Below are 26,236 nucleotides of genomic sequence, written 5' to 3' on the forward strand. Positions count from 1 at the left end.
AAACTGTTAATTAGTGGATAATTATGAGGTTAATGACATACAAATGTCTGTGCAGTATCATAAGAAACAATCTGTCACTGATAATGAGCGTATATTTATTTTGTTTCTCACTGAAATCAGGCTAAAAGCTTGTATCTCAGTTTTTCATGATTTCCATTTGTTTTTATAAATCAGTGCCATTGGTCAGCCTTTACATCTGCCAGTGGTTTGAACTCATTTTAAAGCAATAGCCTAACATATGTCAAAAGATCAATTTTTGTCGTTCCCTGAAAAGTGGTCATTTTGGAGAAACCAGTCTTTGGCCCAACACCAGCATTATGTGAGTTCCACTTGGCCTAAAGATTTTTGAAGACATTAGCATGTGCTGAGTTTGAGCTATGAGATGCTTTTCGAAGAAAAAGATGAATTATGTTTGGCTATTTCGGTATTTATATCTCAAACTGGGGCATTTACTGGAACTCTGTGGCTTTATTAAAATAGAAAAGATACTTTCTCATTTGTTTCCACGTCATTTCATTCTTTAGTTAAAGGGGGAGGGGCCTTATATTGGTCTTTGCCCTGGGCCTCCAAATGACTAAAACCAGCCCTGCCTCACACCTGCAGCTCTCCAGACACATCGTTTCACCCTGCCTTACTTTGGAGCTTTGGTTTTATATTTCAGCTTTTATGACAATATTTATGATCATGAGTGCATTAGAGATCAAATAAAACACCCACCTTTGGACAATTTTCACTAGGTATTAGGTTATCTCCAGGTGTGATCCGTGTGTGTTATGCTCGTTAATGACTCGCATTGGCACAACTGTCATAAGCTACGAGTGTGAGAGAACATCGGCAGGAAGTGGCTGGAGAAAAAGTTCAAATGAGAAAGTGGGAAACTTCCATTTGAACACAAGACAGCACAGCCCAATGAATGAGCTTACTGAAGAGATGTGGACTTCCTCTGCGCTCCTCTCTTACACACGCTCCTCCGTCAAGCACATCAAATGGTAAAAATACACAAATTTAAAATTATAAAGGCTTCAGTTTGGAGGTCAAAGCCTGTCTTCTTTGTGTGGCTAACAGATTTATTGATGTGACCTAGTCTGAATCTTTATTGATGACGGTGTTTAAACCCTTGGACAAGTTTGTTAAAATGTGCAAAGTGTCTCTCCTTGAAAAAGGCCAAAAAATGCCAAATTTGTACCTTTTGGTGTCTGTAGTTCAATGGTTCTTTTATGTTTATAAGATGGTCATAATGTAACCTTTTTCTTGTCTCATCATGATACATGTGTACCAATTTTTAATGCACGTAGGTATTCCCAGGGCTCTCTCTCACTTTTGGTGCCCCCTAGAATAAAACTGCAGGATGGACTTTCACCATTCTGCCACCAGATGGCTATTTCTCGAGGGGGACAATTTTTGAGCCAAAAAAAGTTTGACAAGCTTCTGGAAGGGCTACTTGTCAGTCAATAATAAAACTGGTAAAACCCCATAAAAATCTTTACTTTAACTCATAATTATCAAACAATCACAACAGAAGCCTTATGTTCTCAGCAACATTTATTAAACAAAAAAACAAAACACATGAGGCATAGGGAACACACAATATGCAAGACTTCTGACAAATAGGAAACTAATTTTTAGGTCGAGTTATTTTATTTCAAGTCAACAGAAGAGGATACTTTAAAAATGTGGAGAAAACAAAACAAAAAGTAAATGAATTGTAATGAATGCAGTCTATACATTTGAACAATTTTAAACCAGTCAACAGGTTTAAGAATTTCAATTTTCAACATTTTTGGTTAGAATCTGTGGTCTCAAGAATTTGGTGTTCAAAATAAATTCTACCATTTGATTATTAAACACTGTACAAACTAATTCAATATTACATTGATTATCAAGGTTAAGATTTAATTTAATCTTAAACAGGTCAATAATTAGTGCTGAAATCTTCAACACTGACACAAGGGAAAGACGAGGACGTGGATAGCCGCCATTACTGTGGTGGTAACCCATTCTAATATAAAAGTGTGTTTGAATGAGAACGTGTTTGCAACCAGTTACAGGATATAAAAGAGAATCAGTCGACTTCTGAACTGCTCTAGAAGTCATGAAGTGAAAGCACAAAGCTTTTTTTCAGACCACAGTTACATTCTTTAAAAGGACAAACTGGCAAAAATATTTCCAACTGTTCTTGAATGAGCTGTAGATGTTTCTTGGGATGCATGATATTATCAGTCTGACATCAGTATGAGCAGATAGAGAGTTTGACATCTGCTGGTATTTGCCGTTTTTTAGTTACTGACGATATTTACAGCTGATATTTTGGCTGAGAATATCAGCATATATTGACTTTAAATTTTGGCCATGTAAACTAAAAAAATAGTGGATTTTTAGGTTTGTAAAACATGGAAATATTGGTATCCATACTGCGATCAGAATCAATCTGTAAACATCATATCAGCAAAAACCCTCTATCATGCATACCAAGATGTTTCCTAAAGTAATCTCATATCTACTATTCTTGCAAGCATAGTTAAGTTTAAACTGCATGTGCCAATAGATGGTTGGATTAAAACTGTTAGCTGCTGGTAAAGTTACCAGAATCAGATCATTTTTAACTAAAGTTAGATTTATCAAATTACAGCCAACATTTTTAATCCAACAATCTCTGCTGCTGTCACAGTCAGCAGGCAACAGGAGACACCAGTATAGTGTAAATCCCGCAACCATATAATGGCTGCAGGATTTCCACTAAAGTTATTGACTACTCAGGATTATTGGTCAATACCAGCAATTTGCAAGACCGACAGAAAAAAATCTAGAGATGAGAAATTATCCAGTTGTCAATTAAAGTTCATTGTGATAACACTTTACATGACAACTTCAAAACTTGAACAACAAAAAATAATAATGAACCAAAGATTAAACCTTAAATTGAGGAAATACCATTAAGGCATTTTGACAAGGAAACAAGGCATTTGGATTAAAATGGAAAAATTTAGAAGATAATAGAAAAGCAAATGATCAAGATACCTCTAGACTCCGTAGAACAAAATATATTATGATAAATTTTCCCAAATTCTTCAACCCTAGTTTGGTGCAAAATTATTTACTTGCAATTTTTTTCCCAAAATTATGATTGCCATTTAATATGAGATTTTTAAATCCGTTATCTTGTGTTTTAATAAAATAGAGCAATAAATGATTCTGCATTATAACAAATACCATATTGGGTAAATAACACTACGGCTAAAAAATTCTGAAAAAATAACCAACTTAAAATATATATTTTGACTTGTACTACAAATTTGATATGATTTTTTTGTACTGAAGGGAACAAATCATTGCTGCAAATTATTCTAGAAAAACAAACAAATGCTTGCAAGATGCATTAAAATGGTATTTGACACAATCAGGTTAAATAAAAATTGCACCTTTTGCAATCTGATATCTGCAGTGGGCCAGGCTGACTTCATCTAAATTTTGCCCTACAACCAACTAAAAGTCCAGAAAAAAAACAAAACACAATTAAGAGTTAATGAAAATAAAGATAAATACAAACAAAAATAGGCCAAACATTTTTAACAAAATTAGTCATCGAATTCTATTGCTTTGCCCTTACTTCAGGGATAATGTGGTTAACTGTTCAAGACATGAGTCTATACTATATGAGTGTGAGACCCCCCCCCCCCCAAACACTGAGCAGTGATATAGTAGTAGCAGAGATCAAGCACCCTGGCGAGCTGGCACTCGTGAGATTTCATAGTGAAAAAACAAATAATTCAATGAGATAACACTGCTATGTAAGGCCAAGCAAACAAGACATGCTGCGTTTCACTGTATGCACACTGAAAGTGAACCAATGTGGTGGAACTCACTCATTCCTTGTATAATGAAAGTAGCATTGTGTTTTAAAGGCAGCTAAAATACTGTGTGCTGACTGTACCACTCAATCTTTTTGTCAACCAGTAGTTTAGCACCGGTTCTTTGAATCCTGGGAAAATGGAAGGTTGCGAGGTTAAGGCCAACCCTTCCTAGATCAGGAAGAGCTTCCTAGAAGCTCTTCCAAAGGGAACGGCTAAAGCCTTTAGCCAATGAAGTAGATGGCCCTCAAGCCAAGAAAGCTGGGGGCCATTTTAGTAGAAGGCCCTCCGGCCTCCTTGGCCCCCTGGCCAAGGTAGCTGGGGGCCATTTTGGTAGAAGGCGCTCTGGCCTCCTTAGCCCCCTGGCCGAGGTAGCTGGGGGCCGTTTTAGTAATGGCCCCCAGCTACCTTGGCCCTCCAGTTGAGGAAGCTGGGGCCATTTTAGTAATTGCCCCAGCTTCCTCGGCAGAAGCTGCTGGTGAGGTTGTGGATGTGGCACCCCGTGTCGTCCAGTCCAGGCTGCAACAGGAGGACCGAGACCCCATTGTTGCTGCCTGTAGAGCCTCTGGCCACATCCAGCAGAGAGGTCAGGGCTACACCTGTATGTCGAGCTGCTGAGGAGCGCTTTAACGATCACTAGAGGCAACACCACCCCGAGGTTAATATCAGCAACAATGTGGCTTCCAGATGCCAGGAAACAGCCCGAGATGGAATTAAACAGAAATGAAATGGTGGAAATGTGATGTCTGTAATGGAATGCTGTCAGACCATCACACAACCTGAACAGTGCAGAGCACAGACCCCTAGGAGGTCTTCACCATCACGCATAGTTACTGGCCTCAGATTCGCCAAGTCCAGGCCTATCACACAATCACCAGTGGACTTGTCAGACAGACACACAAAACACAAAGGCATTGTGGGGCTGCAGTTTCAACTAAACTTCCTCACTCAAATCCAATAATGCTTACAAAACATTTAAGTCCAACAAGTTTTAATCTACACCAACACTGTCTTACAAGGCCAGTAAAGCCTTTATCTAACCATCTTGCTGCTTTGAAAACGGCAGGTGCAGGTAGCATCTGGTCATCCCACAGGCTCAGAATCCCGAAACCTTATAAAAGCATACCTAACAAACCCCTGAGCCGGCAGGACAATCAGACACTACCCACAGATGCTGCATGCAAAGGGCACAAGATGCTATGCTAACAACTTGCCATCTCTGCCAATACAGGCAGTGAGATCTCAGACAGCAGTAATCCTGAGTCTATGCTCACTGCCACAAACCATGTCTATCAGAAGCACCCTATCACCTAACTGACAAGGCTGAATAAAAATGTCCTAATGGATAACATAACAAAATCAATCAGAAAGACATAAAGGAGCTGGGAACAAGCACATTCCACCTATGAAAATTTGAGTTCCTGTGCATGGTGAAAAGATCCATCTCTGGCAAAGATGTGATGAACCACAGCCTGGTAGTCTCATTCACATTCAAGGGTCAGAATAAGAGAACCATGCACACTAATCAGTCAGCCATCTGTCTACAGGTTGTCCTGAGGAGTCTTCTCAAACCCAAATCACCATGCCTGGTGTCAACAAGGCCTGTGAGGCTTAAGGGAGAGTCCTGCATCTTAGCATACAGCAACCACAGAACCATGATGCACCGAGAGCTCAGGGGTTTGTGTAAAAGGTACACAATTATATGGTTTCGGGATTCTGAGCTGTCAGGACACCAAGGCGTTTTCTGAAGTCACAATACACCTAGACTCAAGACTCTACACCTCAAGCCTCACTGGTCCTGTAAAGCACCATGCACAGGGACAATGGGCATGACAAGACCCTTCAGGATAACCCACAGACAAACAGCTAACAATCAGTGCAGATGCTTCTCTCACCCCAACCCTGAATGTAAATGAAAACTAACCAGGAAGCAGATAATCACAAGTCCGTCTGAGATGTTTCTTTCACTGTGCCCAGGAAGTCAGCCTTGCCACAGGTAGACAGCTCTGCTCCAGCCTTCACCCGAGTGTCCAAAGCATACATCTAAACACCTGACTACACAGCCACTAACCTTTCACTCGGGTGATCTACCAGTTATGATGACAAACTACCCTACCTTTGAACACTGTGTTAGCTATGGCCACTCAATGACCAGCACAGAAACAAATATATACCCTAAGGTTCATACCCAGCAGGGTATTCATCCCCTCTAGAAACTGCAGCTGAAAACTTCACACAAATATCAACTGACCCTCAGACAAACCAAGAGGAGAGCATGTCATACCAAGAAATGCCTCTCCTCCTAAAACCCTAGACTAGGAGCTCTGTAGGCCAGTAAAGCCTTTATCTAACCATCTTGCTGCTTTGAAAACGGCAGGTGCAGGTGGCATCTGGTTGTCCCACAGGCTCAGAATCCCGAAACCATATAAAAAGGTGTACCTCTAACAAACCCCTGAGCCGGCAGGACAACCAGACACTACCCACAGATGCTGCATGCAAAGGGCACAAGATGCTACTCTAACAGTCAGGCACTTGCGTGCCAACACTACACCCTGTGCTACTTCCCCTGAGAAAAGACCCTATCGCCTTACCTGTGACACGACTGAAACAGCTGACTAGACCTGTCCCACTGGATCACACAAGATCCCAACAACAATCATTCCACCTATGAAAATTTGAGTTCCTGTGCATGGTGAAAAGATCCATCTCTGGCAAAGATGTGATGAACCACAGCCTGGTAGTCTCATTCACATTCAAGGGTCAGAATAAGAGAACCATGCACACTAATCAGTCAGCCATCTGTCTACAGGTTGTCCTGAGGAGTCTTCTCAAACCCAAATCACCATGCCTGGTGTCAACAAGGCCTGTGAGGCTTAAGGGAGAGTCCTGCATCTTAGCATACAGCAACCACAGAACCATGATGCACCGAGAGCTCAGGGGTTTGTGTAAAAGGTACACAATTATATGGTTTCGGGATTCTGAGCTGTCAGGACACCAAGGCGTTTTCTGAAGTCACAATACACCTAGACTCAAGACTCTACACCTCAAGCCTCACTGGTCCTGTAAAGCACCATGCACAGGGACAATGGGCATGACAAGACCCTTCAGGATAACCCACAGACAAACAGCTAACAATCAGTGCAGATGCTTCTCTCACCCCAACCCTGAATGTAAATGAAAACTAACCAGGAAGCAGATAATCACAAGTCCGTCTGAGATGTTTCTTTCACTGTGCCCAGGAAGTCAGCCTTGCCACAGGTGTACACCTAAACACCGATACACAACCACTAAGGTACAGTCAAACCTAACTGTTGCCTTTCAATGACCAGCACAAATCAAACATCACATCATCCAACACGTTTGTGTCTTGTGGTTGTGACAGTGCTGTGGATAACCATGCCACAGGTCGAGTCAGGACAAAAATGACGCCAGGAACTCTACGCCTTGTCTCAGACCACCTAGGTGTCTACAGTTGCAGCTGCCCAGGCTGTGAAACAGACTGAAGACACAGACAGGAAGCAGCTGATGAAGCCTCGGCAGTGTGCTGCCTTCTGTGGTCGCCGCGGTCACACAGCAGTGCGAGGTACAGGTATAGCCTTGGCCTCCAAGCTGATTATGGCCGAAGGCACAACAGGCAGCACCAATTTTTTGGTCACGGCCGTCCTGTTGCAGCCTGGACGGGCCCCACTGATGGTGCCACACCTACCAAATTTCCACCTCAACCTCACCAGCAGCTTCTGCAATTTTTAAGGAAATTTCATTTTGTATACAGTTTTATCTTTTTTTATTATCAAATTGATTAAAGTGATAGGTTTTTTAGGTTATTAGACAAAGGGCTTAATTTCATGTACTCTTTTATATTGGTTATTTAAATTTGCCCTTGTAAAGACTGAGAGCCTTTTGTGAGCCAAGGAACCATGTGGACTGTATAAATGTATAGAGTTTTCTTACTTGGGTTGCCTACATGGAGGAACGTTTGAATGAAGCATTTTTCTGTCTCTGCTACCAATTTCTACCCACTTACTGACCTCTAATATCCCCTAGATATTCTATTCCTGTGACATAACTTTTAAAGGGCTTAACAAAACTGTGCATGCCCAGTTTATGCTGCCATTTTTAATGCTACTTACTTTTTCTAAGTGCACACAGTTACTGCAACAGTACATTTGGCCTGCTGGGCAATTAGAGTGGACGTCTGGCCTTGTTAAAAAGAAGGAACCATGCCCTCCTAATCCAGGCAGTCATTCCATAGATATTCATGCAGGAAGCAGCATCCTCCTGGCCAAAGTGGTTTCCCTTTTGTCTTTTTTTTGAGTGTAGTGTTATCAAAGAAGCACTACACATCCAGAGGACGCTTACTGATCTGAGTGTGTCGACATCATAGGTCACCATTCCATCCTCTTCAGAAGAACCTAATAAGGGGAAAATTAATAAATCATTTTAGAATAAAGAAAACATTCCAGTGTTATTACAAATATCTTCAAGTTCAGTTCAACCACTAACCTGATATTTCATCAAGGTTCACAGCACAAGGTTCTTCATTGCTGATGTGTGATGGACTTGATGTTACAGAGTGCTAAAAAAAAAAAAAAAAAGAAAAAACAGGATCAGAATATCTCAAATACACCTGCAGATGTTTAACATTTCATTTCATTCATTTACTAAAGTTTGACAGTTTAAAACTTTACCTTCTTTGCTAAAAATAAGATAAATTGTACAGGTTATTGTTAGAAACTGATTTGTTTTTTTGCAGGGGCAACTTTTCACATCTAGAGCTGCTGCTACAGGTTAAGCCTCTTCTCACTGCCATTGGTCATACACCAACATTAATCAAGTTTCATTTACGATTTTAGCTTTGCACAATCACAAAAAAGAGACAACAGTGTGTTAAAGTCCTAGTTGTCAGCAGTACTGGGAGCCCATGCATGGCTAACTTGATTTGTACACAAGATGTTTAAAACCTCCAAGGAGGATGCAAACTGCCCCTTATAGTCCGATTTTCCTCAGGCACTCTCAGTCTCACAGCTGTGCCTCGACATGATTTACTATTCAGTCAATTTGGAGATATGACGCATAACCAAATCGTTCTGATGTTATCTGTGTTAAATCTACATTAAGGTTGGACCAATATGGATTTTTGGGGGCTGATACGATATGAAGGAATAAACAATATTGAGTGTTTAAAAGAGTTTTACAATATCTCAATTGTTTACAGTTGGGCATGGGCCAACTATCTTAGGCCAGACTTGTTTTTAACTAGCTTTGCCAAGAACTTAACTTTAGGAGGGATATAAGCAGCTGTATAGTTGGAGATATTGCAAAAGATAGCATGCTTACATTGGGCATAATTTACATTTACTTTAAGAGAGTGGGGGCACATCAAGGATTACACTATTTATCAAGCAGACAACGTCACAGCTTAGTGCACAAAACAGAGCACATATATATAGTGTGAAAGTCAGTCCCAGCAATTACCATCATTCGTTTGGTCGTCCAGTGCCTGTATGTGGGCGAGGAGTGGAATGTTTTCCAGACCTCAGCTTGGACAAAGGCCTCCTCCCCCGCCATCCTTGGTGTCTCTTCCTCCTCTGAGCTGAAGGACCCATTGGCATGGGAAGTTCAGGGCTCCAGTTGCAGCTCTGTCAGTGGAACTCCAGGAAAGCATTTAGGGATAATTCCCAAAATGTGTCACTGTGATGAGAAAGAATGCAGCGCGGCAGGGAACTCTGGAGAGCATAAATGCATGTCAAGGTGGTCTTGGAAGTCGCTTCTTATCAAGGTTGTTGCTTATCCTCCTTCATGTGTTCACAGGTTTAAAAGGGCAGTCTCCCTCTCTGTGTCAATGGTTTTAACTCTGCAAAACACAACATAACTTATTCATTACTTTCTTACTATAACAGAGGAAAGGATTGCTGATGCACATGGAACCTTTATTTTGTTTCCTCCTAGTATAAAGAAAAGGTACATTTCTCAAATTCAGCTGCTCATTTTTATAAATCAGTCACAACAACACAAAATAAAAAGATAAATAAAAAAATCTGCATTACTTTTCATGTAATAGATAGAAAATTGCCATTTATTCTGTTCTTACCTTGGAATGCAGATGGGTCATCACTTCTCTGCAACAAGACAAAAGTGGTTCACTATGTCCTTGATATGCCACAATGACATCCATCCTGCAGAAGCAACAAGAGGGTACATTGCTATTAACCCTTAGAGCTCACTGCCATGTTTTTTCACCATCATGTCTCACCTGGACATTTTGTCTTAAAAAGCTTGTAAAACATCAACCCTGTGGTGCACAGTCAAGCTCTAAATATTTTTTTTCAGGACAACCTGGGCTGGAAAAATATATCTACGACAGTAATGTCAGTTGAATTTTTAACAAGTTATAGAACTCTAAAGACAAAAAAAGAAAAAAAAATCAGAATTTGAAACCCAGCGATTTTTTTTATAACACACAGAAAACATTAGTGACTAAACCTTTTCTAAGCACAGACTTGTTCTCCCATCTCTTAGGGACAAAACAGTAAATAAAATAAAACATTTTATGACTAACGCTTTTCAAAATATCTATCTAAATCTACGGACAAAGAAAACTCCATGCATTTTTTGCACTTAAATTTATTTGTGCCAGTCCCAAAGCAGCAGAGATACAATTGGTTGACTACAACTCCCACAATGCATTGCGGTAAAAAACATGGCAATGCCCTGGGAAGAAAACCGAAGTAAGTGATCAAAAATGGGTTAAAAATTGATTAAAAATAGCATCCTTTAGGACTACAGAGGCATTTAGGTTAGCAAACAAATAACAGGAAAGTCAGCTTTCAGAGGAAAAAAAAACAAGTGGCTATGACTTATTTTTTCAAAAGTTATCAGCGTTTTTATAAACTTGTCACTTCTTGTTATTTATGACGACACCGTCCTCAGAGACCCCGGAAAGTCAGCCAAGTTCCGGGCTCGCTAGAAAATGTTCTGTAAGTGCTACAAATGCACAGAGAACATAATCAGAAAGGCATAACGAAGAGCTTTGGGGGAAAAAAAACAAAAAAAAAACAAAAAAAAGGTGTCCAAGACCTACGCTCTGAAATCTGAAATCTAATGTAGCATCTATTTATGTTTTCTAGGCTTTGTGATTTGGTTGATTCCCCGTTACTTGACACAAAGAAACAGACTGTGAACTCCTGCACAATACCATCTGCAAACAACAACAATCAATAATATAAACACATTTTACCTGAAGTTCAGGTACTTGGACATCTTTAGCCCCCATGTGTTAGTGAGGGTGTAATTAGTCCTGGTCCCTGCAAGGCAATTATGCTCATCCCAGCAACATGGAGGAGGTCCAAAGGTCCTAAAATAAAAAAAAGCATATCTGCATGCTAAATATCAGCCCCGACCACACAAAAAATACAAATAAATAAAATCTGCATAACTTTGTAAGTCATTGATAGAAAAATGCAATTTTCCTGTTCTTACCATGAAATGCAGATTGGTCATCACATCTCTGCAACATGACAATCTGGTTCACAATGTCCTTGACATGCCACAATAATGTCCATCCTGCAGAAGCAACAAGAGGGTACAGTGCTGTTAACCAGAAAATCAGCAGTCTTCCACTTACACAGGAGTAGTGTATGGGTCAGTCTTGGTCATACCACAATAGTAGAGACAGTCTGCTCTCAGCCCAGCTCTTTGCCCAACTGTAAGGCAATCACGCTCATCACAGCAACAAGATGGAGGTCCAAAGGTCATAAAAAATAGAAATGTATCCATTTGCATGCAAAAATATCTGCCCCAACCATACAAAATTTAATAACCGTATGTTTTTAAATAACTTTGTTTGTAATGGATACAAAATTGCTATTTTCCAGTACATACCATGTAATGCAGATAGGTCATCACTTCTCCGCAACATGACAAGAGTAGTTCACTATGTCCTCGACATGCCATGGTGACGTTAATCCTGCAGAAGCAGTAAGAGGGTACAGTGCTGTTAACCAGCCCTACATTAAAAAAAAAAAAAAAAAAAAAAAAATTACTGTGAGTGTTAGCCCTCAGGCATCACTAGGGACATTTTTGTCCATTTGGGCAATTTTTTCCTCTTTCTCTGTTCTTCATTTTGGCTGTGTTAGTGCATATGGTCTAATTGTTTGCAGCAAAGTTTCTTTCGAGCCAGATTTTTTAATTCAAATTTCAATTGCTCTAATAGGTCAGGGGAACACTGGGAAACTAATATACCATCCTTTAAAACCATTAAGGACAAAAATGTCCACTAACAAAAATTTGTTATAAAAACTTAACATATTAGTATTTTTTTTCTGCTTTTTTGCATAAATCTCTTAAACAACTTCAGCTGTGCTCAAAACTACCAAACATACATTAGCCAAAATATTGACTTTGATGCATATTTAGTTTTTGCATAGCATCCGATTTAAAATTTACCATCCTTTCAAGTCACTCGTGGACAAAAACTTCCAATTGACTCCCATTCAAACCACAGTTTTTAATCTTTGAGTAATCAAACCGGCATTTAAAGGGTTAAAATCCTCAAAATGATGTTTGGTAGTTTTGAGCACAGCTGAAGTTGTTTAAGAGATTTATGCAAAAAAAAGGCTGAAAAATATAAATCTGTTAAGTTTTAGTAGCAGTTTTTTGGAAGTGGACATTTATGTCCTTAATGGACAGTAAATTAAAGTGATGCCTGAGAGTTAAGCACATCAAAATAATAGTGACAATAAACTGTAACTGTACATGCTGTAAATAAGAATGTACCAGTTAAAAAGACTAGACTCCTGCATCAAAACCATCTGCAAACAACAACAACCACTGAAATAAACAATATTTATCTGAGGTTCAGGTACTTGGGGGCATAGTGCATAGTGAGGGTGTAGCAAGTCCTGCTCCCTCTCTCAGTCCAGGTCCTTGTCTGACCGGCTGCAAGACAACCAGGCTTGTCAGCAACATGGAGGAGGTCCAAAGGCCCTAAAATACAGAAATATATATATATATACTTTTTGCATGCTAAAAATCTGTCCTAAACACAGAAAAAATATACACCAAAAAATCTGCACAGCTTTGTTTGTAGAAGATTGATATTTATCCTTTTCTTACCATGAAATACAGATGGGTCATCACATCTCTGCAACATGACAATCTGGTTCACTATGTCCTTGACATGCCACAATGATGTCCATCCTGCAGAAGCAACAAGAGGGTACAGTGCTGTTAACCAGAAAATCATCAGCCCTCCATGGTGATGTCTATCCTGTAGAAGCGACAATAATGATGACCTTCAGTAAAGATAGTCTTACAAATAACTTCAATTAAGGAGGCTCCCTGGCTTGAACGCAGGCCGACTTAAATCGTAGTAGGCCCCAGTTTAACTATCAAGGTATCAGGAATGCCAACGTCGATGTTTCAGTACTAGTGGACAACAGACTAAGCGAGCACATAGATGCTTTATTTCTACACTAGAAGTTAAATGAGAACATGATGTTTTCAATTGAAAAGCCTACAGCATAGCGAGCTAGCACAAGCTAACCGGAAGTATTCAGACTCACCCTTCTAACAAAAACAGCCCAACTTTGGGTCACTCTCCAGCCAAAGGCTCCCAAAATCCATACTGCTCTTCATCCGAAGCGACTCCTCATGTGCCCACAAGCCGGTGAAAGACAGCTTAGTCGCGTCTGTTGTTTGTGAACAAGCTCCTAGCTGCTCATTAAGCACTCTCACACAGCTGGATCCGCCATGGCTGCCTCAAACAGATTTCCACGTGTTGGCACCGGTTTAAATACACATCGCCCCCCACCGCTCTCCACGTGGAGCACAGCCGGACTGGCTGTGACGTCACTCTGCGGCCCCTTCTTCTTCTCTGGCATCCATGAAGTTTAGGTTATTATGTCCAATCCTCAGTCTTGTTATTATTACTTGCTCTTTTCTTTTATGTCCTCTGTTTCTTGATGATCTTACTCTTTTTTGTAATGAATATAAATGTCTTCCTTTTCCAAACACCCCCATATCTTTAGCTATTCCATTTCCTTTCCATCCAAAACTCTCTCTCTGTGCTCTTCACTTATCCCAACACACCTGCAGCACACTTTTTGTAGGATGCTCATCACCCTGCCCTTTAATGTTGACCCAGTAGTGGGTCATCAGTTGCGTCCTCCTCAAGCACAATGGCATTTCCTCTGGAGTGCACATACAGGAGAAGATCTGACTGTTCCTAAACACAGTCTTAGTGCTTGCGTCTGGATTACATCTAAGCCTACCAGCACTGACTTTGCCGCTGAACCATACACTATACTCCCATAGTCCAAATGGGATCTGATTAGGACCACATAAATGTGCTTTAGTGATATAAATCTGCACCCTACCGCAGTCCTACAAGGCATCTCATTACATTTAAAACTTGTTAAACACTTGTTGATCATCTGACTGACATGATCTGTTCATCTCTGGTCAAAGTGTACCCCTAAGAAGCCAAAGCTTTCATCTCCTCCAATTTCATCTCCATACATTTTTAATCAGCAATTTCTTGGTGTCTTTCTTGGAAAGAAAACCACTTTCAACGTTTCCCTTGAAAACTTAAACCCCCCTTTAGTCCCCCACCTCTCAACTTGACTGATTCCCTCCTGTACTTTCTTGACTACATGCTCAAAATTCCTCCCCCTTTTCCACAAGGCACCATCATCTGCAAATAAAGATGTCCCCATTCCACATGGAGCACTTTCAAAAATATCATTAATCATTACTGAGAATAGTGTTGAACTTACACAGCTCCTTTGCGGCGTACCATTCTCAACTTCATGCTGGTTGGATAGTTCTGTCCCTAATAATATATTTTATTCTATGTAGTCTAGAGTTTCACTATCTTGATAATTTACTTTTCTATTATCTTCTAAATTTTTCCATTTTAGTCCAAATGCCTTGTTTCCTTGTCACAATGCCTTAATGGCATTTCCTTAATTTAACACTTAATCTTTGGTTCACTATCATTTTTTGTTGTTCAAGTTTTGAAGTTGTCATGTAAAGTGTTATCACAATGAACTTTAATTGACAACTGGATAATTTCTCATCTCTAGATTTTTTTCTGTCGGTCTTGCAAATTGCTGGTATTGACCAATAATCCTGAGTAGTCAATAACTGTAGTGTAAATCCTGCAGCCATTATATGGTTGCGGGATTTACACTACACTGGTGTCTCCTGTTGCCTGCTGACTGTGACAGCAGCAGAGATTGTTGGATTAAAAATGTTGGCTGTAATTTGATAAATCTAACTTTAGTTAAAAATGATCTGATTCTGGTAACTTTACCAGCAGCTAACAGTTTTAATCCAACCATCTATTGGTACATGCAGTTTAAACTTAACTATGCTTGCCAGAACAATAGATATGAGATTACTTTAGGAAACATCTTGGGATGCATGATAGAGGGTTTTTGCTGATATGATGTTTACAGATTGATTCTGATCGCAGTATGGATACCAATATTTCCATGTTTTACAAACCTAAAAATCCACTATTTTTTTAGTTTACATGGCCAAAATTTAAAGTCAATATATGCTGATATTCTCAGCCAAAATATCAGCTGTAAATATCGTCAGTAACTAAAAAACAGCAAATACCAGCAGATGTCAAACTCTCTATCTGCTCATACTGATGTCAGACTGATAATGTCATGCATCCCAAGAAACATCTACAGCTCATTCAAGAACAGTTGGAAATATTTTTGCCAGTTCGTCCTTTTAAAGAATGTGACTGTGGTCTGAAAAAAAGCTTTGTGCTTTCACTTCATGACTTCTAGAGCAGTTCAGAAGTCGACTGATTCTCTTTTATATCCTGTAACTGGTTGCAAACACGTTCTCATTCAAATACACTTTTATATTAGAATGGGTTACCACAACAGCAGTGGCGGCTTGTCCACGTCCTCGTCTTTCCCTTGTTGTGTCAGTGTTGAAGATTTCAGCACTAATTATTGACCTGTTTAAGATGAAATTAAATCTTAACCTTGACTGGTTTAAAAATGTTCAAATGTATAGACTGCATTCATTACAATTCATTTAATTTTTGTTTTGTTTTCTCCACATTTTTAAAGTATCCTCTTCTGTTGACTTAAAATAAAATAACTCAACCTAAAGACTAGTTTCCTATTTGTCAGAAGTCTTGCACATTGTGTGTGTTCCCCATGCCTCGTGTGTTTTGTTTTTGTTTAATAAATGTTGCTGAGAACATAAGGCTTCTGTTGTAATTGTTTGATGATTATGAGTTAAAGTAAAGATTTTTATGGGGTTTTACCCGTTTTATTATTGACTGACAAGTAGCCATTCCAGAAGCTTGTCAAGCCTAGGTTTGGGTGGCTTTTCGAGGTCTTTAAAAATTAAATCCACATGAAATCCGTCGTTAAACTTTGTTTTTTTTTTTTTTTTACCCATTTTTAATCTAATTTCTATCTTGCCTTTAAATTTTAAAAGGAGCAGTAACATTTAAATGATTACCTAGTTGACAGAACTTTCTGGAAATTAGAAATTAAATGTCTCTTTAAAGACACACTGTGCAAAGTGGCGATAAAATTTAAATGCTAATTGCATTTTTTGACCCAAAATTATTCAGATTCTTACTCAAAATCTCATCCATTTGTTGTTGTTTTTAGTATCGGTACTTGCATTTAAATCCATGAATGTAATTGTTTGTGCTTATTCCGACAATTCACGTACTCCTCGTTGACTTGTATTGCCTTATGTAGCAGACTTGCCTCTTGCAATATGGCGGCTATGTCAACGTACAGCCAGCCAGTCAATGAGGCGTCTACAGCCATGGACGAAAGTATTGGCACCCCTGTAATTTTTCCAGAAAGCACACCATTTCTACCAGAAATTGTTGCAATTATAAATGTTTTTGGTATAAATGTGTTTATTTCCTTTATGTGCATTGGAACAAAACAAAAAAGCAGAGGAAAAAAGCCAAAACTGACATTATGTTACACAAAACATAACACACAAAACTCAACCCGTGTGGTTACACAAAACTCAAAAATGGGCCTCATTGTGACACTTTTTAACCTTGCAAAGCAGATGGATACCCTGTTTCCTTGTTTCTCACTGGCAAATCCATTTTCCAAAGCTCCCATCTGAACCATTTGGGCCCAGTTAGAATGTGACGGGACCAATCAGCGATGAGGGGCAGTACTTACAGGAGGGCAGAGTCATGATGTAAACAAGCAGCAGCAAGAGGCCGGTGCAATTATGGCGGAAGAGCTTAGCGAGGATGCTGCTAAACAATGGGTGGCAATGGGTGAATTTGCCAAAATGTTGAAGTGTTCCTTTAAGGTGATCCAGTGGAGGACAAAAGAGCATCTGACAAGATGCCATTCACCCTCATGCTGAGATTTACAAGTTAAAAAATCAGTCAGCCAACATATCAAACCTGGGTTTAAGTAATGAATGCTCTGCAATCTGGCTGCTAAAATATGAGACTATATACAATGAAAAGCTGAGGAAAAGTCAATAAAAACAAGTTGAGCGAATGTTTTTACACCCTCAAGGTGTGTCAGGACCAGGTTTAACAAGGTCCCAATGGCATCTTCAACAACCCTACCTGACCAATTGCAAATTGTAAGGATTTGCCTCCACAGTTTTAAGAATTTAATCTTTTACAATTTCTTCAAAAGACTTTATCACAAGAGAAGTGAGGCTTACAGGTCTGAAGTAAGCATTATTTTTGGGAAATGCTCTCTACCTATCATGACATACACATGTGTCTCATTGTCAACACAAACCATGTGACCTCTCTTTACATTTTACAGTGTGCATGCCCTTCTCCAGTAGGACAGCAGGTGGCGCCTGTTTGATATGTTTTAGTTAGTCCGGCTTGAACTGGGCCTAGAAAACAAAACATTTCATATGAGATTAAAACCTCAAGAGCTGTGAGAGTTTTTCCTCACAAACACAATAACCAGTATCTTCCTCAGACTGCGTCCTCCTGCTCGAGTGGGGGCTTCTTTTGGGTGTCAGACTGTGGACAGGCGTGGCAGTGGGCTGGTCCTGGCGCGCGGAGAGATGAAACACATCAGGATCCATTGACTTGGTGTCAGATGAGGCCCTGAAATAGTCCGACAAAGGGACCCTGGTGTGGAGAGCCAGTTTTGAATGTTTTTTTTTTTTGGTTGTAATTAACCTCATCTGCTTATTCTGAGGGCGGCTGTGGGTTGTGGGTGTGCCTCACCCACGCAGAGGACACGGTCCTGAGGATGCACTGAGGTGAGCAAACTGCCTGCTGATTTTTGTTTCTTTTTGTGTCGACTGAGGCGATCATGGTGAAATGGCTGGGCGTAGCACTGGGTCCTCCCTACAGCGTGCATGAGTGCTGTGTGCGCATGATGTCTGTCTGACTGCACCGTCCTCGCTGCTCATGTTTACAGTTTGGCGTCGGCCATACGGCGCATCCCGCTCCTTTCTCTAGTAAAGCTTTAGTTTACGATAGTATAAAAGGATTAAACCGGAATAGTTACTTAAGCGCCATCCCCATATTACCCGTGCATAAATGTACGTTAAGCGAAAGGCCAAGTGCAAGGTCCCATATGTGCAGTGTGTGTTTTCAGAGTCAGAGTGATGGAAGTGCTGTAGCCATGGAGGCTCTAATCTCGCTCATTAGCGCTCCACTGATGAATATTCGCTTATTTTATGGCAGCTCTAACAACCCTGTGTGACGATAAATAAACGAGACTTTAGAAATAAGGCTCTTTTTAATAGAAACGCAAACATTCAGGGTATTTTCTTCGCCCTGTTTTCCAAGAGAACAGTCGTGTGGTGATGTGTCGTCGCTGCTGTCCTCTGCATTTTCGCTGGTGGCCATTAGCGGATCCTCGCTCTGCTGGTGCTGAGGCTGCAGCGCGTGCGAGTGTTGCTAGGCAGCCATGCAGAGCGCGAGCCGCTGGCAGGTGGCGGAACAGAGGATGCTAAAAAACACTATATTGTGCTTTGACGTTAAAATATGGCGCTGTAGATGCACAGTATGCTGCGCAGCACTCACATGACTATCTGATCAATAGGCCGGAGCTCGAGCTCCTTCCTCCCCCGTGTGGTTCAGCGTGTTTGGGAGTGAGCAGATTTTATTCAGCACAAAGGCAGACAGAGAACCGAGCATGGCTTCACCCTAGCCACTGGCAGAGGGTGGATGGGAAAGGGAAAGTTATTTCCCTAGTTCTTGCTGTACTGCCTTTTATTATGTTGTTATATTACCTCAGGTGCCCTATCCCAGTCTGTTCTAAGTTCATTTGATCATTTCTTTAAGTCTTTGTAAAAATGTCCTTGATTTAAGGCAAGGGGACCCACTGAGATATCTTACCTGGAGATGCTCTGCTTCAGTGATGGATTCAAGATATTTAAGGGTTAGGGGCGTGAATGATAAAATGGGCCCCTGTATGGAGGGATGGGGGGTATTACAGAGCACTGCAGTACTTCTGCAGTGAAATTTTAAGAAACTTTAAGAAACACACTACTGTAGTGAATTAGATTAGGGATTATATCCCAAAGATACACAAGAGTGAATAAAGTGAATATGAACTGAAGGAACTTAGGGTATGTTGTTGCATTTCTCTGCCATTGGACATGTGCCAAAAGGGCACATTTTGTCTATTTAGAGGGCACCGTATAATCACGTTGTCCAATTTAAAGGCACCCTAGAGGAACTTTGACAGTTTTTTCTACTTACAGGGCGCCTAGGGAGTACTTTTCTGTTTACCAGGCACCAAACTGAACACTTTGTTAATTCTTCCCATTTGGCATTTGTCAAATTTTGTTGACTTAAAAAACTTGACAGAGCTCTTTGTCTAAATTTATTCATTTAAAGAGGAAAAAAGTTTGTCAAATTTTGTGTAAAGCTAAGACACCAAAGAAGGCATATTGTCAATTTTGCCCATTTAGAGGGTACTTTGTCAAATTTTACTTATTTAAAGGACACTAAACAGGCCACTTTGTCAAATTTTGTCCATTTAGAAAGCACCAAAAGCGAGACTTTTTCTAATTTAATTCATTTAGAGGGCAACAAAGAGGCCACAAAAAGGGCAGTTTGTCAAATCTTGTGTAGAACTAAAGAAGGCATGTTGTCAGTTTTGCCCATTAAGAGGCCACCTTGTCAAATTTCGTCCTTATAGTCGGCACCTAATTGGGCACTTTGTCTAATTTTACTCATTAGACGGCAAAAAAGAGCAACCTGACATGCCAGATGGGTTTGTTTCACAGATCCATCTGGGAAAGCTTCAACAGGAAATGTTTGAGAAAAGGCAGAGGCTTTGAAAAAACTCGGAGTATGATTGGGTGAATGTTCTGTCTGTCACATCTCTATGGGCCAATCAGAGCAATAAAACACATGACGTAGCCGCTATCAAGCCACGCGTGCGCAGCTATTGAGGACTAACGCGAAACATGGCGACTATAGACATGTAAGTACTCGACTTTTGTTGTTTTTGAAAAGAAAACACCTCACTGCTGTTCTTTGTTCTTCTTTTAACAAAGAAATGTCGTCAAATTCTGATAAAACTGGCGCTTTGGCAACATCCACGCTAATCTCTTCCTCCAAAACTGCACCAGCACTTGCTGCTGCTTGTTTACGTCACGACTCTGCTGCGCCTGAAAGTACTGCCCCTCGTGGCTGATTGGTCCTGTCACTTTCTAACAGGACCCAAATAGTTCAGACGGGAGCTTTGCAAGATGGATTCGCCAGTGAGAAACAAGGAAACAGACGTATCCATCTGCTTTGCAAGGTTAAAAAAAAGAGGGTAATTTGTCAAATCGTGTGTAGAACTAAGACACCAAAGGCACCTTGTCAAGTCTTGTCCACTTAAAGGGCGCCAAAGAGGGCCTGTTGTCTAATTTTGTTCATTAAGAGGGCACTAAACAGGGCAGTTTATTAAATTTTGTCCAGACGCAGGGGCACCAAAGACTGATTTTGTCATTTTTGTCCATTCAGAGGGCACTTCGTCAAGTCTTGTCTACTTCAAGGGCAACAAAGAGGGCATATTGTCTAATTTTGTCCATTTAGGTGGCACTAAAGAGGGCAATTCAGTAAATTTTGTTCAAAGGCATGGTACCAAAGAATGCATATTGGTATTTTTGCCAACTAAAAGGATATTTATCAAGTTTTGCTCATTTAGAGGACACCAAAGAGGCCACATTGTCAAATTTTGTCCATTTAATGGACACCAAAGTATCACTTTTTTGTCCATTTAAAGGCACCCTAGATGGCCAGTTTTTTCAGGGTGCCCAAGAGGGCACTTTGTCAAAATTTTCCATTTAGAGGGCACCAAAGCAAGTACTTTGTCTGAATTTGCTCATTTAGACAGCACTAAAGAGGTCACTTTGTCTAATTTTGTCTATTTAGGGGGTACTAAAGAAACACTTTGTTTGTGCACAATTTAATAGGCACCCAAGAGGAAACTCTGTCAGGTGTTTCCTACTTACAGGTTTGTCAAAAGGGCACTTTGTCTGAATTTTCCATCTAGGGGGCACCAAATTGAGCATTTCATTAATTTTGCCTATTTCAAGGATGTTCTGTCATGTTGTGTACCTAAATGGCGCAATAGACGGCACATTGTCTGATTTTGTTCATAAAGAGGGCACTAAGGAACTGCTTAACAAATTTTGTTTTATCTACTTACAGGGCACTTGTCAAATTTTGTTCATTTAGAGGGCACCAAAGAGGGTACCTCACCATGGTTTTCTACCATTAAGTCAGCCAAAAGGGCACTTTACAGATTAGATTAGGAAAGATTAGGGCACTACGGGGGGGCTCTTGCCCCCTGCCACCCTCTCAGTCCACCATTGCTCTTCTGCAATACAAGTCAAAGAGAACAACTACAAACACATCCACCCAGATAAAAATACTTGCCTATTCACTCAAACACAGCTTAATCCTGGTACATCATGTCCATTTCAATGTTTTCATGTTTTAAAGCAGTTGCAGTTTATTTCCACAAGCCCTTTAAAAAAACACCATATAATACCAGACAGCATAGCTTAACTGCTTTTTTTTTTTTTTTTTTTTTTTTTTTAAATGACTTGTCATAATAATAGCGGCATCTCTAAAATTCATCTTTCCCCAGCATAAGCCTTAGTATTTCTAATGTGATCCAGTTTTGAGATCTGATTGGTTGTATAGCTTGAAATATTTATAGGAGAATAGTAATGTAAGGAGGGAGTTATCCAATGAGAGCTCTGTTAATAAACAGTACTACTGTACTACAAGTTCTGCCAACAGAGCAGTACAAGTCATAGTCATGACTCTGAGATCAATTTGGGAAAGGGCAGAGCCTTTGAAAAAAAATCCGAGTGTGATTGGATGAACGTTCTGTCACATCTTTACAGGCCAATCAGAGCAACAAAACTCGTGACGTAGCTGCTACCAAGCTGCGGCCCTACTGAAGGAGTAAGCTCCATATAGAACTGCAGAACACGAACCATGGTGACTGTCAGTAGTTTTGTCGTGTTTGAAAAGAAAACTCACTGCTGTTCTTTGTTCTTCTTTTAATGACGAAATGTCGTCAAGTTCTGATAAAACTGGCGTTTTAGCAGCATCCACGCTAATCTCTTCTGCCATTATTGCATTGGCCATTTGTTGCTATTTATGTCATGACCCTACCATGCCCAAAAGTACTGCCCTGGTTGGTCCTGTCACTTTCTAACCGGGGCCCAAACGGTTCAGACGGGAGCTTTGCAAGATGTATTTGCCAGTGAGAAACACTGAAACGGGCCATCTGCTTTGTATGGTTAGATGTAGATGCTATACACATACTCTTTTTGGGTATGTCTTACTCCCCATTGGGTCCCTCTATATATGTAATTTTGTAGCTTTGATGCTTTGAATTAAAAAAAGGTCATGCTGGGGTACCTAATTAGATACTGATGGACTTCAGCTGTGTTAAGTCACATGTTTATGTTCACATATTTAAGATGGCTACTCTCAGATGCATTTAAAAGTCTGAAGAAGAGTATGTTGGCTTGAAACGTCACTTAAACTTAATTGCTAATAAAAACTTGATATGGGAGCTCCTTGATGTGCGGACCTTCTCTCCTTGTTATCTACTTCGTTTTTGGATCCTGCACCCTATCCACTGATGTGTGTTGTACCTCTGATTTTTCTTAGTTCATTAGGCCAATAAGTTTGCCAGACTTACCTTGCCAGAGTCTCATGAGAATAATATGTAGGTTAAAGAAATGGCTTTGGAGCTCCATTCACCTTCATCATGTATTTACACTGGTTGCAGTTCTTTATGAAGGAAACCAAATCTGCCTTCAAGGTTGTAGAGAGTGATGCTTTAGTTTGCACAGTCAACAAAATGTATTCTAGCTCTACATCATTTATGCATTAATGCATTCTCATTTTGTGCCTGCAGCATTTCTGCAGAGCACTCAGTCTGCTAGATGTTTAGAGTTAATGGGTCCACTTACATGTGGAGTATGAATACAGCAAAATTAACCTTATCAAACCATAATAGTGTCATCTTCTTTATGCAAACCCTGACTTTGTTGTGCCTTGTCAGACAGATATAATGATTTCAGGATATAAATCATATTTATTAGCAATTATGCAGGACTTTGAAGTACTAGTGATGTTTTCTTGTGAGATCTTGACTGGAAGTTGAATGATGAAGATTACTTCCCCCAAAAGCTGCTATTTGATCAGAGCTGCTACGGCTTATGTCTCTTCAGAGTGACTTTAATGATAAAGTGATACAAAGATGTTAAGGAAAGTTTATTCATAGAGCATTCTGCATCAACAAAGCAGTTTAAAGTACTTAGCTGTGTTCAGACAGAACATTTATAACATTAAGAAACATTAAAAGACAGCAAAGAAAATAAAGAAACAAAGAAACATGACATTAAGCAAGAATATAAATTTAAAAAATATATATATTTCCTCAAATTGGGTGTCTGTTTTTTTGTATTTTACAGTGCTCTCAAGTCCCTACAGAGTCTAACTCACACTAGGCAGTCTGTACTGTGCTCAAGTGCTCTTGAGCCCCAAAGTCCACTTTGTTTGACCTGGCAATCTGTGCCAGGACCAATGAAGTACACACTCACTGACACAGATTGAAAGGGGTGGACTTCAGTACAGCTATGTCATTGCACAAGCATGGGCACACAATGTGCATGTGATGTATAATCGATACAACCATTATCCACTCATTTTAAACAGTCGCAGAGTCATGCAGAGGAATATCTGACCAAATAGACTCAAAAACAGCCACAACGTTCTCAATTGTGCAGACCCTCTGAGGCCACGCTTCTTGTAAACTGTGTGTGTCACATTACAACATGATCACTGGTCCAAAAATGATGCAAGTGCAGGCAGGTGACGAGGGAGGGGGGACAATCACGCTTCTGCACAGTACGGGATAACTGGGCCTCATGTGAGTGTGCCATTACTTTCCCCACGGACGCAGACTCATTTACTAGTCTTGCCGTATCCACCTCCAAATGCCTTCTTAACGATTAGGGGTCACAGTTTGCTCCATCTGTGTAGGGCACAGCCCTTGGCCATCCTGGAAACCCCGCGCAGGGGTCCCACTCAGTCTTTTCTACCCATTCACCAGAGCTTTAGACATAACTTAATTTGTGATGTGCCTTAGTTTTCTTGAATATTGAATTATGAGTTATTGATTTTTTAATAGCTAATTACTATAATAAAGGATATATGAAGGGATATGTTTCAGTGTATGTTATAAAAACTGACTTGTTATGCCAGTTAAACCAAAGAACAACATGAAAAGTTTGTTTGACTTTGTCTTACCTGCATGCAGATGTGCATCTGTCCAAAAACATGTTATGTGACCAACTAGATCCACTAACCAACCATTATGACATAAACCTAATGAAAGGGAAGCCGAGGGAAATCAATCCAGAGCTACTTAGGTACACTATCTGCCTCTCAGCTGCTCTGTGTCAATGCTCAGACCTCCTACCACTGAGAGTGGGTAGATTTACACAAGTCAATAAAGCCATGTGTGTGATGTTCATCAAACAAATTCCTCCTGTATCGCTCTTCTATTATCCAGAGATCTCAGAGTTTAGCTGCGACGGCAGAGCATTGAAATGTGTTCTGTTAAAGGAAACAAAGGCAGGAGGACAGAGGAAGATGATTTTATTAAAGTGAAGTGAGATGAGGATGCATACAGCATCACAAAGCAATTGAGGATTCAGGAGGAGGAAGAGGAGGAGGCAGCGATGATGGGCTAGCAGCCAGCTCTCTGTCTCCCCTCCATCATTAGGGCCCTCCCTGGAGAGAAAGGCTCTCTGTCTGCTGCCCGTCAGCAGCTGGGCCCCCTCTACCCCCACAGAGAGAGTCATTTACACTGTGAACCCAAATCTGTTGTGAGTAAAAGAGAGAGAGTGAGCGAGCTGCTGCTTTAAATTAAGGGTGTCTAGATTGGCAGTGCTTTTATTATGCAATATCTTTCAGGCATCTATCTGAATGCATTTGAATAGAATAAATCTGATGTAAATAAAAAAAATTGAAGAAAACTTACTTTAAAGGGTCAAATAGCAGATGAAGTGTGTGTGAGAGTAGGTTTTCAATTAATGTCAAACTACAGTGATTCACATTAAGGAGAAGTTTTGCAGGAAAACAACATAATGATTAGAAAAATAATTTAATTCTTGAACAAGTTTTCAATGATTTTAGATATCTGATGAGATGTTACATTGCTTCTGAGAGCAGGAAGCCTGATGTTGTCGGGATAAAGTGTGGTTTATCCAGAAAATCCATTAAAGGTTTAGTCATCTGTCAGCTTTTCTCACATGCGCTGCAATGAGACTGAGCGATTCAAAAGGATCTGATGCAGAGAAGATGTAAGAAAGAGCCTCTTACATGCTCGCAATGAATGTTTGACACATAGAGGTCGGATGTTTTAGGGTAGAAGAGCTACAAAATGAGCTGCGATTTCACTGTTATTGCATCATGAAAATATTGCATCATGAGGTACAATTTGTAGACATTTCTAAATAATTTATAAACTCATATGTATTTATTGAATCTTTTCAAAGATATCTAAAAGTCCCCAACATGATCCTTGATACACCGCTGAGTGTTACATGCACAATATGACAATCAGTGGAATTAACTTGTGCAGCCTCAGACATGGGAAATATTCTAAATCATTTTAAGAAGTCTTTAGAGATTTCTAGTGATCCTCATACAACCTACTGTATCTTTATCTTTCACTGGGGTCAGGTTTATAAAATAATCTCATCAGTTAAGTATGCACGAGAGCAGTCCAACATCAAGAAGACACAATGGCAGTAGATTATGAACCAGTGGTAGTAGCGGTTAAATATTGCATTGCGTTTCGTGCTTCAAACAATTAAAAAACATAATTTACAACATGTTTTTGATC

General features: G+C 40.1%; 1 protein-coding gene and 1 long non-coding RNA gene across 8 annotated transcripts in view; one reads left to right on the plus strand and one right to left on the minus strand.

Moving 5' to 3' along the window:
* Positions 1–3,655: 3,655 nt before the first annotated feature.
* On the minus strand, positions 3,656–13,567 carry LOC121509276. Of its 2 annotated transcripts, XR_005991864.1 has the most exons (11): positions 13,412–13,567; positions 12,963–13,046; positions 12,713–12,833; positions 11,507–11,814; positions 11,328–11,411; positions 11,086–11,202; positions 9,940–10,024; positions 9,324–9,702; positions 8,352–8,424; positions 6,514–8,260; positions 3,656–5,251 (listed from the first exon to the last, which is right to left on the minus strand). It is a non-coding gene; the product is annotated as an uncharacterized LOC121509276 (long non-coding RNA). The 2 variants fall into 2 exon arrangements; XR_005991863.1 differs by having other exon boundaries at positions 3,656–8,260.
* A 4,240-nt stretch (positions 13,568–17,807) lies between these two features.
* add2 (adducin 2 (beta)) overlaps positions 17,808–26,236 on the plus strand; it is a 38,347-nt gene continuing 29,918 nt past the window's right edge. For 3 of the 6 annotated variants that reach the window (XR_005991907.1, XR_005991908.1, XM_041787797.1), the window contains exon 1: positions 17,811–18,104. The gene's annotated coding sequence lies outside the window, so the exon portion shown is untranslated. Of the gene's footprint in view, positions 18,105–26,236 lie in introns of all 6 variants that reach the window. The other 3 variants (XM_041787798.1, XM_041787790.1, XM_041787799.1) reach the window with 3 other exon arrangements.

This window comes from Cheilinus undulatus, linkage group 5 (assembly GCF_018320785.1).
Source record: "Cheilinus undulatus linkage group 5, ASM1832078v1, whole genome shotgun sequence".
NCBI lineage: Eukaryota > Metazoa > Chordata > Actinopteri > Labriformes > Labridae > Cheilinus > Cheilinus undulatus.